The 18,018-nt window shown below is 45.7% G+C and overlaps 1 long non-coding RNA gene across 1 annotated transcript; it reads right to left on the bottom strand.

Moving 5' to 3' along the window:
- Window positions 1–353: 353 nt before the first annotated feature.
- On the bottom strand, window positions 354–10,221 carry LOC307016077. The gene is made up of 3 exons (XR_013801752.1): window positions 8,786–10,221; window positions 874–2,147; window positions 354–786 (listed from the first exon to the last, which is right to left on the bottom strand). It is a non-coding gene; the product is annotated as an uncharacterized lncRNA (long non-coding RNA).
- Window positions 10,222–18,018: the final 7,797 nt, after the last annotated feature.

Raw genomic sequence — 18,018 nt, 5'->3', positions numbered from 1 at the left:
TGCATTTGTAAATAAATTCATTTAGAAGTAACAATATGGGTTAGCACTTGAATATTTTTGTAAAGAGATGATCCTCATCCGGAACTCTGGTTGTTGGTTTAAGATAAGATAGAACTTTATTGATCCCAATTTGGGAAATATTTGCGTTGCAGCAGCATTAAAACACATGGCATTATACAATACAAATAAAAAGACAAGAAATAAAGAAGAACATATATGTAATATATATTGGATTCGCTCAGGTGTGGCAGGAAACACTTTGTCAGAACTTTCTAATAAATACAGAGGCAGCTTTGTACAAAATATAGGACAATCTTTATTTTACCCACAACAGTTCACTGGTAAGAGGAGAGGAGAGAACAAGAGGAAGCGAGTCCACGAGGCTCCAGAAACCCCCACTAGACTGTGGAGTCCACTTTTAAATACACTTCAGCAGGGCTAGTTTTACTAGCATTTAACGCGGCACACCACACTAAGAACATGGCATGCAAACGCCCTCTGCCGGAGGCACACAACGAGGCAATTATGAACACACACAGCACACCCACACTGCAATGACCCAACCTGTTAGGATTATGTTTTAAACAGGACCCAGGCGCAGGCAATGACTGAAGATGTTTAAATGGTTTATTGTTTCGGAGACTCAGGCAGGTTTGGTGATTATGGAGGTCCGGAGTGGAGGTAGGCAGTGAGAGGCTGGACTGATTACAAGGCAGGCAGGTAGGATGCAGGAAGAAGCAGGCAGGTTGGCTGGAAGCTCTGGTGGATGATGGCCGAGGGATTGCACTGGAAACACAAGAGAAACTAGTTACAAAGAGTACGGATTTACACGCAGACAGGATAACTGAATGGGCAGCCAGGAGGATGTAATACCACTGGTGTAGAAAACAATCTGGCGGTGAGTTGCTGGGAGACTGGAGTAGATAAGCTGTTTCCTGATTAGATGATGAGGGACAGCTGAGTCGGACGGCCAGGTGAGAGCAATCAGGCTGCTGCCTGCAAGGGACACCACACCCTCTCCACACACACACACAGGGGAACAAACAGGGACACAGTTTGGACTGTGACACAACCAACAATTTAGGGCGAGGGCACCAATTCGTGGTAGCCCCTCCCCTGCTGCTCTCCTTCCATACACTGTAAAATACTTCTAAAATCCGACATACAACAATATAAATGAGTATACGTAACTCGCCAGTTAGCGAGACCCTCCCCTGGGGTCTACGCTTGGGACTGGCTTCGCCGGACGACGTGAACTAAGTCACAATTGGTATCCGTGTTGCTTGGGCACCGCAGTGCATAAGGAGGGATCGCGGCTCGCACTCACTAAAACCCCGGCCCTGACTATCCATAGGAGGTAAACAGGCCTCCCGATCCTGACACTCGAACGTCTTTCCTGTCTGGCTGTCTTCGTCGCCGGCAGCTCTATCCGCTGCAAACGACACCCTCCCACCCAAAAGAGTGCCGAGTCACATGTAGCCTCCTCCAACCTCCATTCAAAGTTCTCCACTGCCTTTTCTCTCTCAGCTGTCAGTTTCCCAGCTGTGAGTCCCTCCGCTGACTAACACACCTGTTTCAGTTCAGTTAATCAGTGCCCATGCAGGGACATTCAAATCACACTTTCCCCCCTCTTGTCCAAAAAGACTCGTCCTCGAGTCACTACGGTGCCATTTCGTAATCTCGAGAACACACCGGTAGCTTCCGCTGTTGGCCCGAACGTCCACCCCCTGTCGACGCTGCTACCGACTCTTCCCTTGGAGACTCAGACACAGCCACCGCGTCTGAAGTCACTGGGGGACCAGGCAGGCCCCCGGAAAGAGAGGCTGGTCCCTCGGTGGATAGGTTTCCTTGCGAAGCTCCTGCAATTCGTCCATTGTCCCCCACCACAGGGTTCCTGTCCTCAACCACAGGGTTCCTGTCCTCAACCACAGGGTTCTGGTCCTCCCCAACAGGATTCCGGTCCTCCCGCACAGGGTTCCTGTCCTCCCGACTTGTTAGTGGTGTCCTCCCTCCTGCAGGGGCCTCCAGGGTGGGCTAGCGAAAGTGGAACCAACTGGCACCGAATTGGACCCGAGGACGCCGACTGGTCCCCGCTTGGGGACTCATCTGTCCCTTGACTCTGGACCCAGAAGCTGGAGGTGATGGTGCTGTTAAAGAAGAGGTAAAGGGCTTAAGTCGATTGAAATGGACAACACCCTCTGGGCCCCCCTCTACTGGCACAAGCCTATAAAGCACTTCGGTCACCCTCTCCACCACTCTAAATGGACCCTTGTACCTCCTCTGCAATTTCGGAGACAACCCATGCTTCTTAGCCTTATTCCGCAGCCAGACCAATTCCCCCTCAGAATAATATTGGAAATTAGCCCTGAAGTCATAGGATGTTTTCTGTCGTTCTGATGCCTTAGCCTGGTGCTTCTTTACTGCCTCTATTACAGTAGACAACGTCTCCCTCAGTTTAGACACATACTCATTCGCTGAAGCAAATGACTTTTGGTTGTCCACATTTAGCATGATGTCAACAGGCAAGACAATTTCCCGTCAAAATAATACCTGATATGGAGTGAAAGAGGTACTAGCATGTACACTGCTGCGGTAAGCCAACATCACATAAGGCAACAGAGTGTCCCAGTTTAACTGATTATCCTCCACAAACAGGGCCAGCATAGACAAAAGAGTACGATTTAAAACGCTCAATCAACCCATCTGACTGGGGATGATATGGGGATGTGCGGGACTTATGGATATGCAACAGTTCACATAATTCCTTAAAGAGTGTGGACTCAAAGTTGCGTCCTTGGTCTGAGTGGATACTTCGTGGGGCACCAAAGCGACAAACCCATGCTTCTGCCAAAACCTTGGCAATGGTGCGTGCTTCCTAATTGGGGAGTGGGGAAGCCTCTGTCCACTTTGAAAAATAATCACCAACAACCAGAATGTACTTATTTTTACTAGCCGTCTCTGGGAGAGGACCAAGAATATCAAGTGCCACCCGTTCAAATGGTCTAGCCATAACTGATGGCTGTAACGGAGCACATGGTAGCCTTCCTGAAGTCTTACGCGAAGCACAATCCACACATTCCTTGACCCATACTGTAACATCTCTAAACCATCCTGGCCAATAAAAGTGGTCCTTAACCTTTCCCTGGAGTTTCTGCACTCCCAAATGACCTCCAGTAGAAACATTGTGCAGCTGTTCCAAAACTTTCGGCACCATGGACCGAGGCAGGACGACTTGCACTTGTGACGCAGCATCAGAGTATAAAGGTGGAATTCTCACTAGTCTAGAACCCTGCATTTGAAGCTGATTCCACACAGGGGAATATCTCTGAAGTTCAGGGTCTTCTGGCATACGACAGTCAGCCCGCTTTTTACAGTAAATTATCCGCCGCAACTCGGTGTCATCCATCTGGGCCTGAGCCAATTCATCCATCTCTTCTGCCTGACATGGCGCTGAAGCTGAAGGGGTCTCTTGTATTGCACCCACATATTGGGTTACCATGCTTATGCCTCCCTGGGAGGGATTCTGATCACAATGTGGCATTTGTTCTAGAAAAGCTGGTAGCCTGGAAAGAGCATCAGCATTACTGTGGAGCTTGCCTGGACGATGGATGATCTTATATTGAAAATTTGCTAGCTGTTCAATCAAGCGAGCCAACTGTCCCTCCAAGCCCTGAAAATTGTGCAACCAACGCAGAGAATTATGGTCGGTTCGCAAAACAAACTATTTACCTAACAAATAGTGTTTAAAGTGCTTTGTAAAGATCACCATGCTCAACAGCTCCTTTTTGGTAGTTGCATATTTACTTTCTTGCTTTGTAAGGGCCCTGCTAGCATATGCAATAACTCGCTCCAGCCCTCCCTCCTCCTGAGACAACACTGCCCCAATTCCAACATCACTTGCATCTGTATCCAAGGTAAACGGTTTACTGGGGTCAGGATACGCCAACACAGGGGTCGTGATCAGACTAGCCTTAAGTCGGTCAAAAGCACTTTGACAGTCCTCACTCCATCGGAAACGCTTCCCTTTCTCTGTGAGCTGATGCAAGGGGCGAGCGATGTCCGCAAAACCTTTTACGAAACGCCTATAGTAAGAGGCTAGCCCCAAAAAACTCTGAACCTCTGTCTGGGTTTTTGGAACAGGCCACCCCCTAACTGCTTCTATCTTAGCAGAGTCTGGCCTCACCCCCCCTGCAGATATGACATGGCCGAGGTAATGGACCTGCGTGGAGAACAAGTTACACTTGGATAGTTTCACTTTAAGATTGGCCTGCCGGAGCTTCTGGAGCACGCCATCCAGGCGGGTCAAATGCTCCTGAAAAGTCCGGCCAAACACAATAATTTCATCCAAGTAAACCAAACAAGTAGTCCACTGCAAGTCTGCGAGGATCAAGTCCATCAACCTCTGGAAAGTACTGGGTGCATTACAAAGACCAAAACTCAGGACATTGAACTCAAACAGCCCCTGGCGTGTGATGAAGGCAGTCTTGTGGCGATCTTTAGGATCTACTTCCACCTGCCAATAGCCACTCACCAAATCCAGTGTGGAAAACCAACAAGCATGACTAAGACTATCCAAGGCATCGTCAATTCTGGGAAGGGGGTAGGCATCCTTTCTAGTAACATCATTGAGTTTCCGATAATCAACACAGAACCGAAGCCCCCCTTGCTTCTTTTTCACTAGCACCACAGGTGCTGCCCATGGACTACAGGAAGGACGAACAATGCCATTGTCCAGCATTTGCTTTAAATGTTCAGTTACTTCTTGCTGCAAGTGGAGGGGAATTCTTCGTGGGTGCATCTTAACAGGCTTGGCATCCCCTGTGTCAATCTCATGCAAGATCAAGGGAGTCCTGCCTAAATCAGTCTCCCCACGACTAAACACAGAGGTGTTGTGGTGCAGTAACTGTCTGATTGCACTAAGCTCCCCAGGGGAAAAGCCCTTCTCTTCCACCCCAAACTGTTTCATAAGCATGTCTACTGTCCAAGACTGATGTACGTCTCCGCTATCACCGTCTTCGCACTGCTTCACTTCATCCCCCACCTCAATGTCGGTGAATAGCGCGCCCACTGTCATGCCCTTCTTTAATGTTCGCGCTTCATTGTTTACAATGATAACGCATACTGGCAGCAGGCCCTGTTCAACTTTGCAAACCACTCGGGCTACCAATATGTCACAGTATCGAGGGAGAGAGGTGGAGGGTTCCAGCATCCCTTCCGCATAATCCCCCCACCCGATCTGGACCTGACCCCAAATGATGGCCTCGCTACGTGGGGGAACAATGGTTTCAGACTGCACCATAACCACTTGAGGCTTTAATGATGCGTTAAGATCAACCAGGGGAAATTGCTTGCCCATAATCTGGCAAGTCTTTTTTCCTAGATCAACCACAGCTCCATATTGCGATAAGAAAACAAACCCAAGCAGGATCTCTTCTGACGGAATATCGGAGACTAAAAACTCTGCAACAAGCGCAAGGGAATCAAATTGACACATAGTCTGCCAGCACCCCACAATATGCATGCCCCCACCATTTGCTGCCGTAGCCCTGCCTGTATAATTCCCCAAATCACACCCTCCTTTAGTAACAGAAAGCCACATCCTCTCATTCGCTCAACGTCCTGCTTCGGTGCAGAAACACGTGTTTGACCTAGGTGAGGGGAGGGGCCTACCCCTGGTATTACAGGGACCAGTGGTGTAGTCTACGTGATACGCTGGTATACGCCGTATACCCACTAGAAAATGCCAGTGATTTCCGTATGCCCTCTTAAAAATGAGCGATGATACGTAACAACATCATTTTGTGACTTCGCTTTCACGCTTTCGCCCCCTTCTGTGTTAATACTTTTGGACGTCTGGGGCTTCCGTCGCCTTTGGCCTGTTGCTAAGCAACAGCAACACACTTTGTTCGGCTCTGACAAACCCCACGTTTCTCTAACGTTATCAGAATTTGATCCTTCCATCATTCAAGTTCGCGGAGCGCTAAACAGGAAGCAAACATGAAACGAAAACAGACGAAAATATTTTAATGTTTTCCGAAGTTTTCCCCTATTACCACTACAGAAGAAGAGCCAGGTCAGGCGGCTGTCCTAAAGGTGACAGAGAACGAGCCCGGCGCTACCGCAAATTTACCCGGTAAGTGGAATTAGCATGGTTATCATTAACGTAACAGTAGCTGGAATGTAAGAACAGGCATCCTTGGTTAGAGTGGAGGGACAGCAAGTTAGGTAAATGTCAGCACACATGCAAAGGAAAGCTGATCTAAACAACAGAAATTCATAAAGTCAATGACTATGCAAATGAGAGTTAATTCATGGTCATGTTAAAAGTGCATTTAAAACATTTGCACCATTATATTACTATATGTTAGTTATCAGTAGTTGTCAAATAATTAGCTATTGAAAAAGTGGAACATTTTTCTCCTTTTATCTGCTTTTCATGCATTTGTTAGCCATGATGTAAATATTTTAAGCAGTTTATTAAATACTTTTGAGTAAATCTTGGCTTTTTTCTGCAGATATTATTGGTAAAAACTTGTATTATGCTAATTAGTCATGGTTTTGTTTATTTCCAGGTTGTGCTCTTTGCAGCGCTACAAAATCAACAGGTGTCCTCACAGAACAACGAGTGTCTATGTCTGAGGAGTGGGTGCACTTTAAGATCCAGTCCTCAGATTCAAGCAGATCAACATCTCTGGCCTCTTTGAGAAACAAGATTAGACGACATGAGACGTCCAGAGCACACAAAATAGCCCAGGAGCTCACGGAGAAGGGTGGACAGGATTTAGTTGGAAATTTGGTGAGAGCTGTGTCAGAGACAGTGTTTGCAGTAGGCCATATTGAGATTTTGATAAAAATGTCGATTAATTGTTCAACCCTAGAAGATAAGTGGGCTTTTTCCATCATTTGTTCTTTTTTATTGTTAATGTCTCTGGCAGTTAAAAGTCACATACAAATGCTTATAATACATTGACATGTTGATAACACATAACCAGTCTCAAGACTAGTCTATGCATTAGTAAGTGTGATGGTGTTCATGAGGTGTTGCTTCGAGACAGGATGAATACAATTATTACAGTATACCCACTACAAAAAAGTAGACTACACCACTGACAGGGACAGCTTGCATTGGGTCCACTAGAGCCTGTACTGAAACTTTCAGTGATTTAACTTCCTGTCGCAAACCCTCTACAACCCCCAAAAGTGCATCAACCCGCTCATCACTGGCAGATTTCTCCGCAACCACGCGCACTCTAGCATCCGGGGCTGTGTAACCACTCTCTAAGCCTCTGATAAGATCAAGTTCGGCTGCAAGATTAATAGCATCATCCAGTGTAGCAGGCTTGGTGCTGCGAAGGCTAACGCGCAAATCTCCACCTCCCACCTGTGCAACAAAATGGTCTTTGGCCAACAGACCTTGTGTGTTAAGGTCTGCCGTGGGATACGCTCTAACAACCAACCGCCGCAGCGCAATGCCAAATTCTCGCACAGTTTCATTATGTAACCTCCGGCGTGAAGAGAATGTAGCCCTGTTCCAGTTGTCACTATCACACGGGTCCAAACATCTTGCCATCGCTTCTTTCAACAAGATATAGTTAACTTTAGCCGTTGCTGACAACCCACTGTGAACTTCATTTAGGGCGAGAGCTCCAATTCGTGGTAGCCTCTCCCCTGCTGCTCTCCTTCCATACACTGTAAAATACTTCTGAAATCCGACATACAACAATATAAATGAGTATACGTAACTCGCCAGTTGGCGAGACCCTCCCCTGGGGTCTACGCTTGGGACGCCGTCCAACTCCCCGGGGATGGGCTTCGCCGAACGACGTGAACTAAGTCACAGCTGGTGTCCGTGTTGCTTGGGCACCGCCGTGCATAAGGAGGGATCGCGGCTCGCACTCACTAAAACCCCGGCCCTGACTATCTATAGGAGGTGTAAACAGGCCTCCCGATCCTGACACTCGAACGTCTTTCCTGTCTGGCTGTCTTCGTCGTCGGCAGCTCTATCTGCTGCGAACGACACCCTCCCACCCAAAAGAGTGCCGAGTCACATGTAGCGTCCTCCAACCTCCATTCACAGTTCTCCACTGCCTTTTCTCTCTCAGCTGTCAGTTTCCCAGCTGTGAGTCCCTCCGCTGATTAACACACCTGTTTCAGTTCAGTTAATCAGTGCCCATGCAGGGACATTCACATCACATATACATGTTGAATTTACAAATGAGCAATAACAAGATATGCAAGGTATTATGTTTACATAACTATGTGACAGATGGAATATTAAATATTACACTGAATATGTCAAATGTAAAGTGAAGAGAGAAACTATGGAGCAGAGAGTTCTCTTCCAGCCAGAGGTGATTTGTTGTACAGCAACATGTTCTCACTCCCAACCCGTCACATGTTGACGGACGGTCAGGGCCCCTCCCCGTCACCGACTTGCATAGAGCTCCCTGAACGTTGGTAATAGACGGATGCCGCCGACTCGTCACTCATCTTATACACTTGCGGATAACACTGCGGTCCCGCAATCAGGCAATAAGTCGAGCAAAAGGTGGCAACACTATCGAAAACAACTTGGTTTAAAACGAACAGTTCTTTTTCATCCACATAAGTCACAAGCTGGGCCTACACAAGGCTTTATCTTCTCATGAATGAAGGCCGTCTCTTGCGTCAATAATCCAACAAAGCGCACAGCGAATTAAAGCAGTCCAAGTTTATAACTGAGTCTTTTCATAAAATACTGATTTTCACCATCTTCCTATATGGCGTTTTAAAACAGTGTACATACCATGTGGAGATTTCTTAGATCTGGACCAGGTCTTTGTCTCTCAACAGCAGATGCTCCATGAAAAATGATTAAAACAATCCAAGTTCCTTTCCCATCGGAAAGCCCACTCCAATAGCAGGTCCGCAGGATCGTATTCCAAGGAAAGTTCTTCTTTCTTTAATCCATGAGCGGGTTTTTTACTTGATGTAGTGGCCGTTTGTCCTAAACTTAAACTCAAAATAAGTTAAAACCTTCAAACGGATCACTTCTGGCACCCTGGGCAGGTAATGTACGCAGTGTAGAAAGTCAACCAATTTCCAGGCATGGGTTCTGTCGTTGAGGCTGGTTTTATTGTTTTCTCGGTCACAAACAATTCTTTCTCCTTGTACAAACAATCCTCTCTCGTGCTGGTAAAAAACCATGTGCTCATTACCCAGGTGCAAAAACAGGTGGTCTGCCACTTCCTGCCTATATACACCCTTACCTGTGCTCACCACTACCCCCAGGTGTCTAAACCAAAAATCACACTAAATAAATTAACCCAAATAAAGACTAACATATAAAGCAAAGAAATTAACTAAACAAATTATTATTAACTTAACAGAATATTACCACAAATATATACTTCTAATGTGAGCAAAATCATAATAAACAAATTAAATGACAAACTACAATTACTATATGCAAAAGACTGTGTAGCTCTAACACTCCGGCCCCTAATTGGGCATTTATCACAATTACTAGACTTAAAAAACATGGAGCTACACACTAAACATGCATTCTCAGGCACTGATGTCTTCTCTGGCAAACCTATGAAGGAAAGGTGTTATTGATGGAAAGAGACAGAGAGAGAGGCAAAGAGAAAGATAGAGAGTCCATGCGGTCACAGTGTTGCCTCCAGCAGCAGGCACAGCTTCGTCACAGGCCTCTCCAGGATACTGGTCTTTGTTTGGAGACGCACAGAGCGCACATGGCCATTCACATCTGCTCTGACTTCTAAAACTCTCCCCATCATCCAAGATCCTCTTGGGGCTGTAGCGTCTGCCACAAGAACAACATCTCCAGGTATGAGGTTTCTTCTTAGTGCTGTCCATTTTTGTCTCTGTTGCATCAATGGCAGGTACTCAGAAACCCACCTCTTCCAGAAGAGTTGCGCCATGTACTGTATCTGCTTCCATCTTCTCCTAACATACAAATCATTTCTGTCAAACAGTCCTGGTGGCATAACTGGTTTGTTTTTCAACAACAGAACATGATTCGGAGTAAGGGCTTCCAAGTCATTCGCATCATCTGAGGCCTTTGTGATAGGTCTATCATTCAATATTGCCTCAACTTCACAAAACATTGTTTGGAGTCCTTCATCGTCCAAGGTTTGCTGTTTAAGGACTGAGTTAAGCACATTCTTCACTGAGCGAATCAGGCGCTCCCAAACACCACCTTGATGTGAAGCTGATGGGGTGTTGAATCTCAATTCTATGCCGTCCTGAAGAAGGGCTCCTTGGATTTTGTCATGATTCAGAGCAATCATATTCTCCTTGAGCTCACGGCTAGCTCCAATAAAGTTGGTTCCATTGTCAGACCTGAGAGTGGAGACTGGGCCTCGTCTGCAGATGAATCTTCTCACTGAATTTATACAGGAGTCCGTATCCAGCGTGTGTGCTACTTCCAAGTGTACAGCGCGGCTGGTCATACATGTGAAGAGCACTCCATATCTTTTGAGAAGACCCCTGCCTCTTTTAACTCCAATGGGCCCAAAATAATCAACGCCAACATGAGTGAAGGGAGCTTCATCAGGCAACACTCTCTCGACAGGTAAGTCAGACATTTTTTGTTCAAGGAGTCTTCCTCTTTGGCGTCGGCAAACTACACAATCTGATATGACTTTTCTGGCAGCAGAGTTTGCATTTATAATCCAATACTTCCGCATTAATCTGGACAATATGTAGTTTCTTCCAGCATGACCTAGCTGCTGATGAATGTGGCGCAGAATCAATGTGGATACATGCAGGTCTTTGGACAGAATAGCAGGACGTTTAGATTCAACTGGCAGCGAGGACTTGCTAAGCCGACCGCCAACTCTGAGGATCTCACCTTCCATCACTGGGTCCAATCTGTACAGGGGACTGTCTTTGGATATGGTTTTCACACCACTCTGCAGCGAGGTGATTTCCTCCTTGAACCGTTGATGTTGCACATACTGGATGATTGTCAGCTCTGCTCTGGTCACATCTTGAGGTATCAGACTCTGTCCTTTAAGTGTAGACTTAAAGCTCTTCATTTGGCTTTTAACCTGTTGTTGACTGAGTTCAGCAGAAGCACAAAGCTCCTTTCTCTTATGTCCCAATAACACAAGAGTCTCCTTGAACTTAAGAAGCCAAGCAACAGCTACTTGCAGTCTCTTCCAAGATGAAAAGTGATGAATCAGGTGGCTCATAGCATTGTCTGTGTCTTTAACAACAGCATTCACAGTCAAGTCCCTTTTCATCTCAGGGTCAGCACCAGGGATCATCTGAACATCTACGTCCAATTTAGGCCATTCATCCTCGGACTTGTAGAGGAAATCAGGTCCCATCATCCATCTCCTTCCATTCAGGAGGTCCTCTGCCCTCATTCCTCTTGACGCCTCATCTGCAGGGTTCTCCTTAGTCCCTACATACCTCCACTGGTCAACATCAGTTGCCTCTCTGATGACTGCAATTCGATTGGCCACAAAAGTATGGAATCGCCGGCTTTCATTGCATATGTATTTCAGGACTGTTGTGCTGTCGGTCCAAAAAACAGATTTCTCCAGCTTAATCTGCAATTCCTTTCGTAGCATGTGGTCTACTCTAACAGCGAGCACTGCAGCTGTGAGCTCCAAACGAGGAATTGTCATTTGCTTCAGTGGAGCAACTCTGGCCTTCCCCAGAGTAAAAGCAACATGCACTTTATTGTCCTTTTCTAGTCTTAAATACGATACAGTTCCATACCCGACCTCACTGGCATCAGAGAAGTGATGAAGCCGAACAGTGACAGGGTTGCTAAAGTCTTTAGGCTTGACACAGCGATCAATCTTGAACTCCGCCACCTTGTGGAGATCTTCCAACCAGCCAGCCCATTGCTTGGAGAGAACATGGGGAATAGCTTCATCCCATCCAAGATTTTTTCTGCACAATTCTTGCAGTAACATCTTAGCCATCATGCTGAATGGAGCAAGGAAGCCTAATGGGTCGTAGAGGGAGCTGACCACTGAAAGAATTCCTCTTCTCGTCTGCGGTCGCTCTTGTAGAGAGGCCTTAAATCCAAATTGGTCCGTTTCAACGTGCCACTGTAGTCCTAATGTACGCTCAACAGGAAGTTGATCTGTATCCAAATCCAGGTCCATCATGTCCTTTGCTCTTTGGTCTTCGCTGACAGAGCGTAGCACTGCACGACTGTTACTGGCCCATTTTGACAGAGTGAATCCTCCTTTGTGCAAGAGTGCAGTTAAATCATGAATCATTTTCCTAGCTTCCTCTTCTGAGGCCACTGAACGGAGGCAGTCATCGACATAAAAGTTGGTTTTCACTGTACTCACAACCTCTGGAGGGAAGTGTTCTGCGTTGTCCTCTGCAGTCCTCCTCAAGCCATAGTTGGCACAGCCTGGCGATGATGCAGCTCCAAATAAATGCACCTTCATGCGGTATTCCTGTGGTGCCTGTGCGGTGTCACCATTTGGCCACCAAAGGAAGCGGAGAAAGTTGGTGTGCTTATCTGAGACATGAACCTGATGAAACATGGATTGGATGTCGGCCACAATTGCAATAGGCTCCTGCCTAAATCGGACAAGAACTCCAATGAGGCTGTTAGTAAGATCAGGGCCTTGCAAAAGCTGGCTGTTGAGTGATGTTCCTTTGTATGAGGCTGCACAGTCAAACACAACTCTGAGCTTGCCCTTCTGAGGATGATACACCCCATGGTGAGGGATGTACCAAACGTTCCCATTGTTCTGTGTCAGCTGGTCAAGAGGCACTGGTTCAGCATGTTGCTGTGTTATCATTTCACTTAGGAACGTAGTATATTCTTCCTTAGACAGACTGTTCCTATCAAACTTTCTTTTCAGGCTACCCAAGCGCTGTTCTGTAACATAACGATTATCTGGCAGAGTTACATTTTCTTTTCTGAATGGCAGGTCAATGCAATAATGGCCTCCAATTAGTTTTGCTGTGCTACTAACAATATCCATGAACTTAATGTCTTCTCTGGACATTTCCAACTGCTCTTCTGACGACCTCTCATTGAAGTCATGGTTATATTGTTGTACAAGCATTTCTTGCAGGTGTTCAACAGAGATATGGTTTGCTGATACGGAAGAATAGCCACTCTTACTTCTGCAGCCTCCACCATGAAGAGGACCATTAAGGACCCAGCCAACTCTGGTTCTGACAGCATAAGGCCCTTCATTCTGGCTGTTTATCACCTCCCACGGCTCCAAGACCTTCGGGGCGTCGGTTCCAATAAGCAGGGCAACACTTGCATGAATGTCATAGAGTTTTACATCCTTCAAATACAGCCATGGATCAAGATCTGCTTGTCGTGGAATGTTAAGAGTAGACACAGGCATAGTTCTTTGAGTTAAAACATCAGGAAGCTCTATAAAATCTTCAGCACCCATACCAGACACTTCAAGACCCGACAAAACGTGAGTATCCACAACTTTTCGTTGTCCCATTGTTTTTAACAGGATGCTTGTCTTCTTACCCCGCAAATCCAGTCTTTTTGCCATGGCTTCAGTACAAAATGTGCCGGAACTGCCCGGATCCAAGAAAGCATATGTATGCATGGTCTTGTTTGTCAGTTTACTTCTGACCTTTACTGCAACAATTGAAAAGGTGGAATCATCTTCCACACCGGCCCCAATGTGGCCACACGTCTGAGAGGTTACATTTGGCTCATTTGGAGGACTCAGAGAAGGTTTGGCTTGTTTTTCGGATGTGCCTTTATCCGGTCTTTCAATGTGGAGGACTCCAGGGTGTTTCTGGTGACATACATAACAATCCAATCGACTCCTGCAGTCTTTGCTTGTATGGCCTACCTTCAGGCAACCGAAACAAATGCCCTTGTCCTTGATGAAGCTGATCTTTTCCCGCTGTACTTTGGCCTTAAACTGCCAGCACTGATCCAGTGTGTGGCTCCTCTGCAGGCAGAACAGACAGCAATGAGTGGAGGTGATTTTATTAGTATATCCTGCAGGCCGTGCCATAGCGTCTTCCCTCATAGGAGTGACATTTGTAGCGTAGCTGCTTCCCTTCCTTCTGTCTCCTGGCTGGCTGCTTTTGATGACTTTGGGGATATTATGTTGAGAGTCTTGGATGTTTCCAAAAACTGGATCTGAGGCAACTTTCACTTGTTTCTCAATACAATTTACGAGATCGATGAATGTAGCCCTCTCCCCCCTTCTTTCCTTCAGATCACATGCAACATTCCTCCATTTTTCTCTCAGTTTGTAAGGAAGTTTTTAAATGATGCTTCTCATGTTAGATGGTAAGTCCAGTTCCCTCATATACCTCACTTGTTCTGTTAGATTTGTACATCCTCGGAGAAACAGAGCGAATGATTGTAATCCTTTGACATCTTCACTTTTAATAGGGGTCCAGTTAAATATTTTCTCCATATAAGCATATGCAACTTTATGTTCATCTCCAAAGTGCTGTGCGAGAAGACTTTTGGCTCTTTGATAGCCTTGATCTGGAGGTAGATGCTGACAACTATGCACAAGGTCTTTAGGCTGCCCCCTAGTGTACTGCTCCAGGAAGTGCAAACAGTCGCTCTGATTGTTGGTTTTCTTCTCTACTGCATTTTCGAAAGCTCTAATGAAGGAGTCATATTGAATAGGGTCTCCATCAAAAACAGGGAGATTTCTTGTAGGGAGAGCAGAGTACATATTTTGCTGAACCAACAATGCAGTGATTTCGTTTTGTTTGTGCATAATGCTCATCATGTCATTCTGATTGTTACCAGCAGTCTGTCTTTCTAGATATGGAGCTTCTGGCTTAGCAGGCCTTTCATCCATTTGTGCAACATATGCAGATCTTTCTTTTTGCCTTACAACTAGTGCAGGATCAAGGGGGGCTCGGACATGATTTTCATGTGGGACAAAAGTGTTGGCTTGGGGATTTAAACTGATGGACCTTTGAGCTTTGCTTCTCTCCAAATAGGAGTTCATTCCATCAGATCGAGCCGACCCACACCGTGAAGAGTTCCTTTCTAAAACTTGAATCTTTGCATTAGTTGCCGCTAAATCAGTTTCAAGCGCCAATTGCTCCTTTTCCCTACGGAGCCTTTTCTCTTCCCTGCGGAGACTTTCCTCTTCCCTGCGGAGACTTTCCTCTTGTGCTTCAATGTGATGCATCTTTTTTAAACCTTCAGAGCGTTTGAGAAGAACTGCTTTTTCGGCCTCCGCCTTAATGCGCGCTGTGGATGTTGCAGACGTCTTTGATACACCAGTTGCACGTGATTTTACAGAACTTCCTTTTACACTTGAGATGTTAGAAATACTATCCTCAGGTCTTATTTCATCAACACATTCTACGTCGGAAGGTTGAGGTTCAATTGGCTTCGAATATGGACGACCGATTTTAGACAGCCACTGCTTTACCTCTTCAATAAATTCACGACATGATTTCATCTTTTTCTCAAAGTTCGTAGTTTTTGCCTGAAGTGTTTGATCATTTTCTGGTAGAGGCATTTCCATAAACACTTCGTGCAAACTGCATGCATCTTCGTAACACTTAATGAACAAAGCAAGCTGAGCGTTTACTGCATCGGCATTGTCGTTTAATTCTAGTAGAGGACGTATTTTATCCATTAGCTTTTTAGCCTGCTTAGTTTTTGCAGTGCGTTTCTCTTGACAATTTTGTATGTAAAAGCATATTCCTTTTGCGGTCAGTTTAGTTGACCGTCTTGATGCTGGCCTTTCCTCATCGGATGCCGCCGACTCGTCACTCATCTTATACACTTGCGGATAACACTGCGGTCCCGCAATCAGGCAATAAGTCGAGCAAAAGGTGGCAACACTATCGAAAACAACTTGGTTTAAAACGAACAGTTCTTTTTCATCCACATAAGTCACAAGCTGGGCCTACACAAGGCTTTATCTTCTCATGAATGAAGGCCGTCTCTTGCGTCAATAATCCAACAAAGCGCACAGCGAATTAAAGCAGTCCAAGTTTATAACTGAGTCTTTTCATAAAATACTGATTTTCACCATCTTCCTATATGGCGTTTTAAAACAGTGTACATACCATGTGGAGATTTCTTAGATCTGGACCAGGTCTTTGTCTCTCAACAGCAGATGCTCCATGAAAAATGATTAAAACAATCCAAGTTCCTTTCCCATCGGAAAGCCCACTCCAATAGCAGGTCCGCAGGATCGTATTCCAAGGAAAGTTCTTCTTTCTTTAATCCATGAGCGGGTTTTTTACTTGATGTAGTGGCCGTTTGTCCTAAACTTAAACTCAAAATAAGTTAAAACCTTCAAACGGATCACTTCTGGCACCCTGGGCAGGTAATGTACGCAGTGTAGAAAGTCAACCAATTTCCAGGCATGGGTTCTGTCGTTGAGGCTGGTTTTATTGTTTTCTCGGTCACAAACAATTCTTTCTCCTTGTACAAACAATCCTCTCTCGTGCTGGTAAAAAACCATGTGCTCATTACCCAGGTGCAAAAACAGGTGGTCTGCCACTTCCTGCCTATATACACCCTTACCTGTGCTCACCACTACCCCCAGGTGTCTAAACCAAAAATCACACTAAATAAATTAACCCAAATAAAGACTAACATATAAAGCAAAGAAATTAACTAAACAAATTATTATTAACTTAACAGAATATTACCACAAATATATACTTCTAATGTGAGCAAAATCATAATAAACAAATTAAATGACAAACTACAATTACTATATGCAAAAGACTGTGTAGCTCTAACAACCTCCACCATTAAACTGTCATATTCTGCCCATTTCTTATACTATCTACATACATCTTATCTATGTATCTTATCTTATCTTATGAGTGCAGCACTCGTTTCTACACGGACCACTATTGCGGTAAGCATGTTGTAACTTCCGGTTGTTGTTGTCATCTCCGGGTATCCCGTGTGCCTGTTCTGTTGCTGATAGCTTGTTATCTTAACTTAATCGATCGTTTTAAAACTCTTGATCACGGCAACTGCCTGACGTTGTAATCACACGTTACTACAGCTTAAGCACTCACAAACTCTCCTTCTCTTAGCGACTGTAACTCCACAGTTGCCTACACTCTTTTCGGGTTTGCTAACGGTAGCTACTTTAGCTTGATAGCTAGCCATGGCTCTTTCCCCACCCTCGGGTGCTATTTCCTGCTCTAACTGTCTCATGTTTGGTTACTCCCCTACCTCCTTTACTGGTACCGATACATGTGTTAAATGTAGTATAATTGTTAGGTTGGAGGCGGGAATCATAGCCATAGAAGCCCGGCTCCGCATCTTAGAAAATAACTCAGCTACAGTAAAGCCCATGTTAGCCGGTGCGGACCGGCAAAAGGTAGCTCCTCTTAGCCGTCCCCCGGCAACTCCCGAGCAGCAGGGAGAATGGGTGACTGTTCAGAAGGGGCATAACGCGAAACCCGCAGGTCCCCACCAACCCGTTCACGTATCTAACAGATATTCCCCACTCAGCGAGACACCCGCTGAGAAGCCAACTCTGGTTATTGGTAGCTCTATTATGAGACACGTGAATTTAGAGACCGAAGCGTCCACAGTCACATGCATTCCGGGGGCCAGAGCGGGCGACGTTGAGGCGCATCTTAGACTGCTGGCTAAAAATAAACGTAAATACAGTAGGATTGTTATTCACGTCGGTGGTAATGATGTTCGTTTACGCCAATCAGAATGCACCAAACTTAATGTGGCGTCGGTGTGTAGTTATGCTAAAACAATGTCGGACACCCTAATCTTCTCTGGTCCCCTCCCCAATCTGATCAATGATGACATGTATAGCCGCATGTCATCATTTCAGCGCTGGTTGTCTTGGTGGTGCCCAGCAAACAATGTGGGCTTCGTGAATAATTGGACAGCCTTCTGGGGAAAACCTGGTCTGATTAAGAGAGACGGCATTCATCCTACTTTGGAAGGTGCAAATCTTATTTCGGCAAACATTTCAGGGCTCTGTGGACTTAATCCATGACAAACTGGAGTTGAGACCAGGAGGCAGAGTCGCAGTCTTACACGCTTCTCTGCGCTCTCTCCTAGGCAGT

The sequence above is a fragment of the Notothenia rossii genome, assembly GCF_949606895.1.
Source record: "Notothenia rossii genome assembly, chromosome: 8".
Classification (NCBI taxonomy): Eukaryota; Metazoa; Chordata; class Actinopteri; order Perciformes; family Nototheniidae; genus Notothenia; species Notothenia rossii.
This window is presented reverse-complemented; position numbering and strand designations above follow the sequence as displayed.